Source organism: Salvia splendens, chromosome 14 (assembly GCF_004379255.2).
Source record: "Salvia splendens isolate huo1 chromosome 14, SspV2, whole genome shotgun sequence".
Lineage (NCBI taxonomy): Eukaryota > Viridiplantae > Streptophyta > Magnoliopsida > Lamiales > Lamiaceae > Salvia > Salvia splendens.
Window position 1 is genome coordinate 2,367,802 of NC_056045.1, and position 8,285 is coordinate 2,376,086.

The 8,285-nt window shown below is 38.6% G+C and overlaps 1 long non-coding RNA gene across 1 annotated transcript; it reads left to right on the forward strand.

Annotated features, from left to right (window-relative positions):
• Positions 1-2,694: 2,694 nt before the first annotated feature.
• LOC121766025 lies at positions 2,695-5,825 on the forward strand. Its single transcript, XR_006042887.1, has 2 exons — positions 2,695-3,614; positions 3,752-5,825. It is a non-coding gene; the product is annotated as an uncharacterized LOC121766025 (long non-coding RNA).
• The last annotated feature ends 2,460 nt before the right edge of the window (positions 5,826-8,285 follow it).

The following is an 8,285-nucleotide window of genomic DNA, read 5'->3' on the forward strand; positions in this document are numbered from 1 at the left end:
ACTAAAATATGAGTAGTAAAAAGTAAGAATGTCAATTAATCGAGAATGGGGAAAGTAGGCAGTATTAAACTATTAATATGACGGAAAGAGCCGTTATATTACAAAAGGAGGGAGTGATACTGTATTCGAATGTATTCTGATTTTCAAGATTTATTTGGGATGCATTATCCATCTATAGGAGAATTAATTCTACAAGAGAAATAATTAAATCTTTGAAATATAATCTTAAGGTTATGAGCAACATATGTCAAATTCGAGATGATCTGGTTGAGAAGTTAAAAGGAATTCCATTATAAAGATTATGTTTCTCTTTTACCTAACATATCCTCACCACAAACCTAACTTCAAATGATACGCAAACGCATAATATGCTTAAGAGCATCTCTAGTGGGCGGACATCTCACTAGGACATCCACTAGGACATCCCAAAAACACCTCTTGCCACGTCACTAGGACTTCCCATCCCACTGCCACATCACTAGGACATCCCCTGCACAATCCGCCCTTCCCATCGCCCTTCCCACTAGGACATCCCGCAATAAAAAAAAATCATACATTTACAAATAAAACAATTTACATTTACGGAAATAAAATTTGACCGAGAATACGAACGGGAAAAATTAACAACTTCATCGGAAAAAACATACATGATTCGAAAAAAAAATTACATACTAATAAAAAAAAACTTCATACATTAGAGATGTAGAGAGAGAAACTTGTTAACATAAGTGGTGCGAATGAAATAAAATTCAACGAGCCGTATAAATAGAGTTTTTAAAAAAAAAAAATTAAAAACGGGACGTCCGACTGGACGCCACAATGGCGGACGTCCGCCCGCCCGTCGCGCCGACTTCCGAGGACACCCGACGTCCTTACGGGACGTCCGTATCCGACCCTAAACGCCAAAATGGCGGACGTCCCGGTCGCCCGTCGCGACGTCCGACCGGATGTCCGACCGGACGTCCGCCATTGGAGATGCTCTAATATCAACTAAAACATGTTACTGTGCCCATGGTTATATCATTACTACTCTATATATTACATTGATTATTGTAGAATCTATATATTTGTAAACTCTGGTTAATTTAATGCATATGAGGTACCCAACTTTTTTTTCATATTTAGATCATTAATTATTTTTTTATACTCATCTATAAGATCTATTTAATAAGTTGGTAATGCGTAAATATAGATACTTTTATACGACTATTTTCAAATATTTGGTATCATAATTAATATATCATGTTACCATGTGTTTTCCTTTATAGCTCATCCAAGCCTGCAGATTTTTCTCAAAACACAACGATATATATCTCACAAATTTGGTCAGATTACATTTCACCCTCATTTATTTGTGTTTCATATTTTTATTCATTTCTTGCGCAACTGAAATGAAGGCATGCAATAATTTATTTTAGTAAAAGCTATATATTTTTAAAAATTTGAGTTAAGGCTTCGGTATAGTAATAATTTTTCTATGTTTAATTGGTTATGATAACATATACTTTTGTACAATAATTCATACAAATATTGAAATTAGATAATGTTACATAATTCTAAAAAGATTTTGTTGGAATGATAGAGACTTATATGTGTACTATATTCTCGATTTTGTTGGCCATCATACTTGCTTTATATATGGTTGTTGTCTTGATATGTAGTTCTTCAAATGTATTTGTTAGAAATCAAGATCGGAGCAAGATAAAAAACGATTCAAGAACACGAGGGATTTAACGTGGTTTGGCGTAAGCCTACGTCCACGGACAAAATGAGAAGGAATTCATTGATGATCAACTATTGATACAATGAAGAAGAACACTCTCATATCTCTCGGAGATTTACAAGTAAAGAATGCTCTCAATCCGCTCGAAGTTGTCTCGCTTCGAGAGCACACATGCACATAGGGATGTCAATGTAGCCCGCAACCCGTGGGCTGGCCCGAATAGCCCGCCAAATTTATAGGGTTAGGGCTGGAAATTTCTAGCCCGATAAAATTAAAACCCGATTAGCCCGCACCCGATTAACCCGCGACCCGTTAGGGCCAGACCCGAAAACCCGATGGGCTGGCCCGAAAACCCGATAAAATTTCTATTATTCTATTTTTTACTCCTAATTCGACACTTCATTGATTAATTTTATAATATAGATAACTAAAAAAATAACTTTCAAATTTTATATTAAATATACAAATTATATATTGAATTTGTATTAATATAATAATTGATAAATAAATTAAAAACTTCAATTCACTTAAAAAATATTTAAATTTCTAAAATATGCATTAAAATTTCACGAAATATCTCAATTATTAGTATTTGATCATGTTTATGATCGAGTTTGACCATATATCTCAAATTTATCATAATTAAATATTTTACATTTTATGAATATAACAAATTTTCATCATTATTTATTGGATTGATCGCATGTTAATCTTATCGGTAGCAACCCGATTAACCCGTTGGGCTAGCCCGAAACCCGAGTTTTTAGGGTTAGGGTTGAACTTTTACAACCCGAAAGAAATCACAACCCGATTAGCCCGCACCCGATTGACCCGCAACCCGAGTAGGGCCAGCCCGAAACCCGATGGGCTGGCCCGATTGACATCCCTACATGCACAGTTGGAGACCTCTCCTCTCTACTCAATCTCTCTCACTCCCGTTCCCACAGAATCTGGAGTTGTTCTCTCTCTGATATGGAGCTGTTCATTCTCTCTGATCTATGCGCATCATAGCAATACTTATAGGAGGAGCTCGATTAGTTTCAAGCAACTGCTTCACTGCTAGCCATTGTAACTGATCTGCAACAGATCATAGCTGTTGCAAACTTCCAACTACCTCCGTTGATCACTCCTTGATTCATTCTAAGTGTTTCATCATCTCAAAATACCTAGCAGTATTTAATTTCGTGGTGTTAATTCGATTTGGTTTGTTTAGAGTAGCTCGAAGTATCCACTGTCATGATATTTCCCAATTTTTAGTTTATTGCTATTGCTTATTACTAACGAGTAATATTATCACTTTTCCAAATATAAACTACATTATTATTACTATTAAGCTACATATATTTCATTATTTTTTATACTACAACTTTCATTTCTTAAAATAATCTAATAAATTAATTTTAAAAACAATATAAACAATAATTTGTGTAACATAAATATACCCGGATTCTTGATTGGATTCTTGATTCAGTGTTCTACCTCGGCGCAGCACATAAGCCCAACACACTCAAAACAGAAGCAGCGGCAACACCAATGTGTGTGCGTGGATAGTGGTACACGCCCAAGATTGAAAAACAGCCGCGATGGATGACATATAGAGTTAATTATCCGTTATCGTTATCACCATGATTGAAAAACAGTTGTAACGCGAAAATCACTTGATTTATGTTGTTTCCGTAGAATATCAAGCAGTGTAGTTATATTCGAATGATTTCAAAGCTTCTACCGATGCGAATATACTCGAAAAAATCACGAAATTAGAGTTTAGAGATGGATTTGGAGATTAAAAAAATGAACTCAGAAGCCGTCCTGCTAGAGCTTTCGACGTTTCTAACAGGGCGGATCAATCGCCGACGAATTTGATTGTTATGGTCAATGGAATTATTGGAAGGTTTGATGTTATAGAGAACGTTTAGTCAGTTGCAGATAAAGTGTTTGATGAAATGATTCTTTTGATTTTCTATGTTTATGCTTTAAGTTATGATTTATTAGCAAATCTAGTAGGTTTATTGCTTCAAATCTGCGCAGTGCTGAAGATATGCAACGAAGCAATTTGCGAAGGCCTATCCTAGTGAAGTTGCAGTGCATTGTGAGTGTGAATTTGGTAAATTCTGTGTCTTGATTTTATAGTTAACAACGCCTCAATGTTGATGAGGTTTCTCTGTTATGAACAACTACTGGAGTCGATACTACAATATCGGTCTCATCCACGGTGCTAAGTTATTTCTTGATACAATACGTGATGCAAAAGAAATGTGCACTTTTTTGCCTTTTACATATAATCTTCTCTTCTTTGGTGCTTCAAAACTTCTCTAAATGGATGTGCCTGCAAATAGTGTGAGTACTCTCTGTAGTAACATAGTGTTTAACTCTATTGCTTGAGCACGGAGTAACGCGCATCTTAATAATGCTTACGAGATTGCATAATTTTGTACTAGATAGACCTTAATTAATCACATTCTGAAGCTATGTTTTTTATTTTGTTTCAAAGAAAACTTGTTTTGCTGTCATGGCTAGAAAGTAGATGAATGAAGCCAAAAGCTTCAAACGTTATTGGAAATGTTTCAAATCAAGTTGCTATATCCAGGCAGTAAATCCAATTCTTCAATGTTGACACTCGGTGGAGTTGACGCCGAGGGGAAGAGATTAACCGATGAGGTCTGTTATATCCAATGAAAGATAACTTTTTTCATTATATATCGTGATCTCCTCATGAATCATCAATATATGATCAGCTTAGTTCTTGTTTTCACCTTATAATCTCCTCATGAATCATCAATATATGATCAACTTAAATCTTGTTTTCACCTTCTATCCATCAAGCATAATTGACTAGGTCACTAGAGCCTTCACTAGATCAAAATCTCCTGTAGAAATACAGCTTAAATCTGCATATTAATGACTGATTTCTGTTGTTGTTCGTCATTCAAATCTTGAGAAGATTTCTTTTGCCGGTCACTCCCTTGGTGGTTTGGTTGCAAGGTATGCTATTGCTGTGCTTTACCAACAACATTCGACAAGAAAACATTCTGACAAAAAAGGTTAGAAAATCCCCTTTAGAAGAGAAAACAAGATGGATAATAGCTGGACTTGAACCAATGAATTTCAAGACCTCCGCAACACCTCATCTTTGAGCAAGAGGTCACAGACAGGTTGTCCTCGTTACATGTCTTCTTCTCTTTCTCTCATAATGGATTTATTGCAATTTTCTTGGACTGTCTTATGCATCCGTTGGCCTCGAAAATTTGCAGGATTGCTTTCGACAATGTGTACTTGATATATGCATCTCATGTGTAGATTTATCTTTTCTTTCCGAGAAATTCTATTGCATATTACATGCCTTGTACTTGATCATTTGATCGGTCATTTAGATTTTCATGCGCTCTACTCTTTTGACATTCATCATTGCTTCCATGCTGCTCGAATCGTTTGCTTTCTCCAAGCGGTTTTCGCAGCTTGGAGAAAGCAACATTGCATGCTTGAGAAATACTGCGCAGGACAGGAAAGCACTTATTCTTGAAGAACATCCATCGACAACGGGAGTCCTCCTCCTCTGCTTCAGATGACCAATGATTCTGAATTCTGATGATCTTAAGTTCATGTCAGCCTTTTCTTCCAAGTGTTGAATTCTTACATAAAACTACTGAAACTCCGTGATTCTTAATCTCGTTCCAGATCTGCATTGCAGTTGTTTATAAGGCGTGTGGCCTATGCCAACCACCAGTTTTGATCGTATCCCTTTTATTCTAACCATCATTATATCTTTAAGTATTATTTTTTCTCAGATTGGTTGCAACCATGACAGGTTTAACATAGGTTTCAGTACAAGTATACAAGGGCCTCTCGCCTACACCACGATTCAGGCTAGTAATCGGACACAATCATGCGATCGTGTACCATATGGAGCAATGCATTGTTTTCTCGAGAATGAGTTACTAAAGTAATGGTGATTTTTGCTTGCCAATGTGATATTATACAACATATGATTGTCCACTTCCAATTTACCAACTACTGTAAATTTTGTTGAAAGGTAATTTCGAATGTGACAATCAATTTAATTTATTGCTTTGGAAGACGATCCAAGATAGGTCAAATGTAATAACCGCGATCTAATTTCTCGGAAAGTACGAATTACAGACTAGAAATTTAAAGAAAATGAATGAAAGAGCATTCGTTTATATTCTTGAGTAAGCAAAACACGATATTTAGAATTTCCAATTTAAATCGAGTTTTACAAATTTTGACGATGAAAATAAAGAAAAATACACAAGAATGCTAAGGAGAGAAACGTCGGGGATCTTTTCTTTTCCCTGAGCCAAACCGCACCCACCGCGGCCCGTGCACCCGTCGATTCCGGGCAGCGAGCACGATGGCTGAGGCAATGAACCCGTCGCGGAGACAGCAGCTGGGCAGCCATGTTCTCCTCCAATCACCTCAGCTCCCCCATGTACACCCTGCAGAAATCAAACAAGAAACATGATTTCAATAGTCCTTGTGTCCCAAGCTAAACGCCAAGCAACATTAATTATAAGGTACTTCAAGATCATGAAAAAGAAGATATGTTGCATATGGAGACAAAAGGGAAATCAGCTCTTTTAAGAATGCAAGAGTACATACTCCACAAACCACCAAATATAGCTAACAAGGAGACAAGGAAAATCAGATTCGATCTCTGTCAAAATCCCAACAGACAATTCCATTTATCAACTAAGTACCAGGTACCTACATGGAGCCAAAGAGCAGTTAGAGATGCTGCAGGGTTCTAGTACACACTCTTTCCTATAAGATCCCCTTCATACCATCTATGAACACTCTCCTACACACCATAAGAAATTTCCAGCGACATAGCAGGATTAGAGGAGAAAGCTTGATTATCATGGGATGTTACAGCAAAGGCAGCCTCTCCCCCCATCACAGGTAACCCCACACAATCCCTTTGTCATTCCTTATCATCCATGAAGAACAACACTGCATTATCGTGCTAAAGCACAACTCCTCCACTTAGCAATTTTTACACCACAACAGTAACAACTAAGTTAGGGGATCCCTTCCGCCTTTCTTTTTCCGGGATAAGGTTTGGAACAAGAAACAATAGGCTACCGCCTTTACACTCAAATCAGTAACACACCCACAAGAGTATCGGCAAAAAGTTTAAAACAACTAATCAATCCCAGAATGCTCACCCTCAAATGCATTAATTTACAATAGAGAGTTAGGGAAAGAACTCATCTTGATCCGACAAAGGAGTGAGTTGTATCCGCCATGCCGCAAGGGCTGCTCGGCACTCGCGGATGGGAATAAACGGTGGGAATCCCTCGCCGTCGGTGGAAGACCAGCAGCGGCAGCTGACCGCGCCGTCCCAGCCTGACCGCCCGCGAACCAGCGGCGGTGGTGCTAACTGATGGTGAATGCAAAACGGAACAGAGGTGGCGGCGACGAGCCGCGGCGCCCCAGCCGAACAGCCAGCGAGCGGCGGCTAACCACGGAGCGGTGGTGGTGACGCCAAAAGGAGCGTCGGCGCTGGGCGGAAGGAATTCGCGTTCCTCGAGGTAGCGGCTGACCTCGGAGACGCCGGTAAGATTCCGTCGAGCGAGGAGAAAGAGAAGGGAGGGGGCTAGGGTTTTTGATGAAGAGAAATTGGGGGAAATGAGGGAGAGAAACGGCTGATGGGGGGGAGTATACCTAGAAGATGTGGGCTTTTCCCATTTTCCTTCCATTGGGCTTTTAATTTAAACTGGGCCAGAGGAAATAAAATAATTTGGGCCGAAAATGTTTAAGAAATAAATGTTCTGGGCCAGAATATTCAATCCCTAGCTGAGCCCGAGAAGTTATTTAATAGTACCATCTACTTGGTTGAAGCCATGCTCCTAAATCAATTCCAAGAAGTTAATGGAATAAAATTTCCTAAGCCGCGGAAGAAGAGAATTTATAAGCCGTGATGAAATAATTCGCGAGAGGTTTTTAAAGCGGACTTTAATAGTCGCAGAAAGTATTTCTTAAAATACTTAAGATAATCCGAGAATTCTAATACCGAACGGGTCAGCCGGTTACAGAACAAATTAAATCACCGTTTTAATTAAAGATTTAAGACTTCTAATTTTAGAAGGGCAGAAATTAAAATAATAAGCACACGCTTAGGCATGCATTCATGCAAGATTGAATGATTACTCAAAGCCTAATTTAAGTACATTATTTTTGAAAAGGGACGTCGTCGCTCGACGAGTAAATCTCAAGTCAGACAGTACCCGTTTGAAAGGGTTAAGCAAACGAGGTGGGCTTTTCTATCCTACATTATGTGTGGGCTTCTTTCCTTTTTATTTACAGAACTCTATGAGAATAAGTGTGAACTTTTGAATGAGTTGTCATGCCATGTTTTATTTTGTGATTGCCATTCATGGATAAAACGAATTCGGGTCCCAGTAGGTCAGTAAATCCTACTCGGACTTGTGTACACTTACGGACCGTGAGCTAGCGCAAGGTTGGCCGGTCTAGGGGTCGTGAGCTAGCGCCAGGTTGGCCGACCCAGTGATCGTGGAATGTGGCCACATTCCCGATTCACACA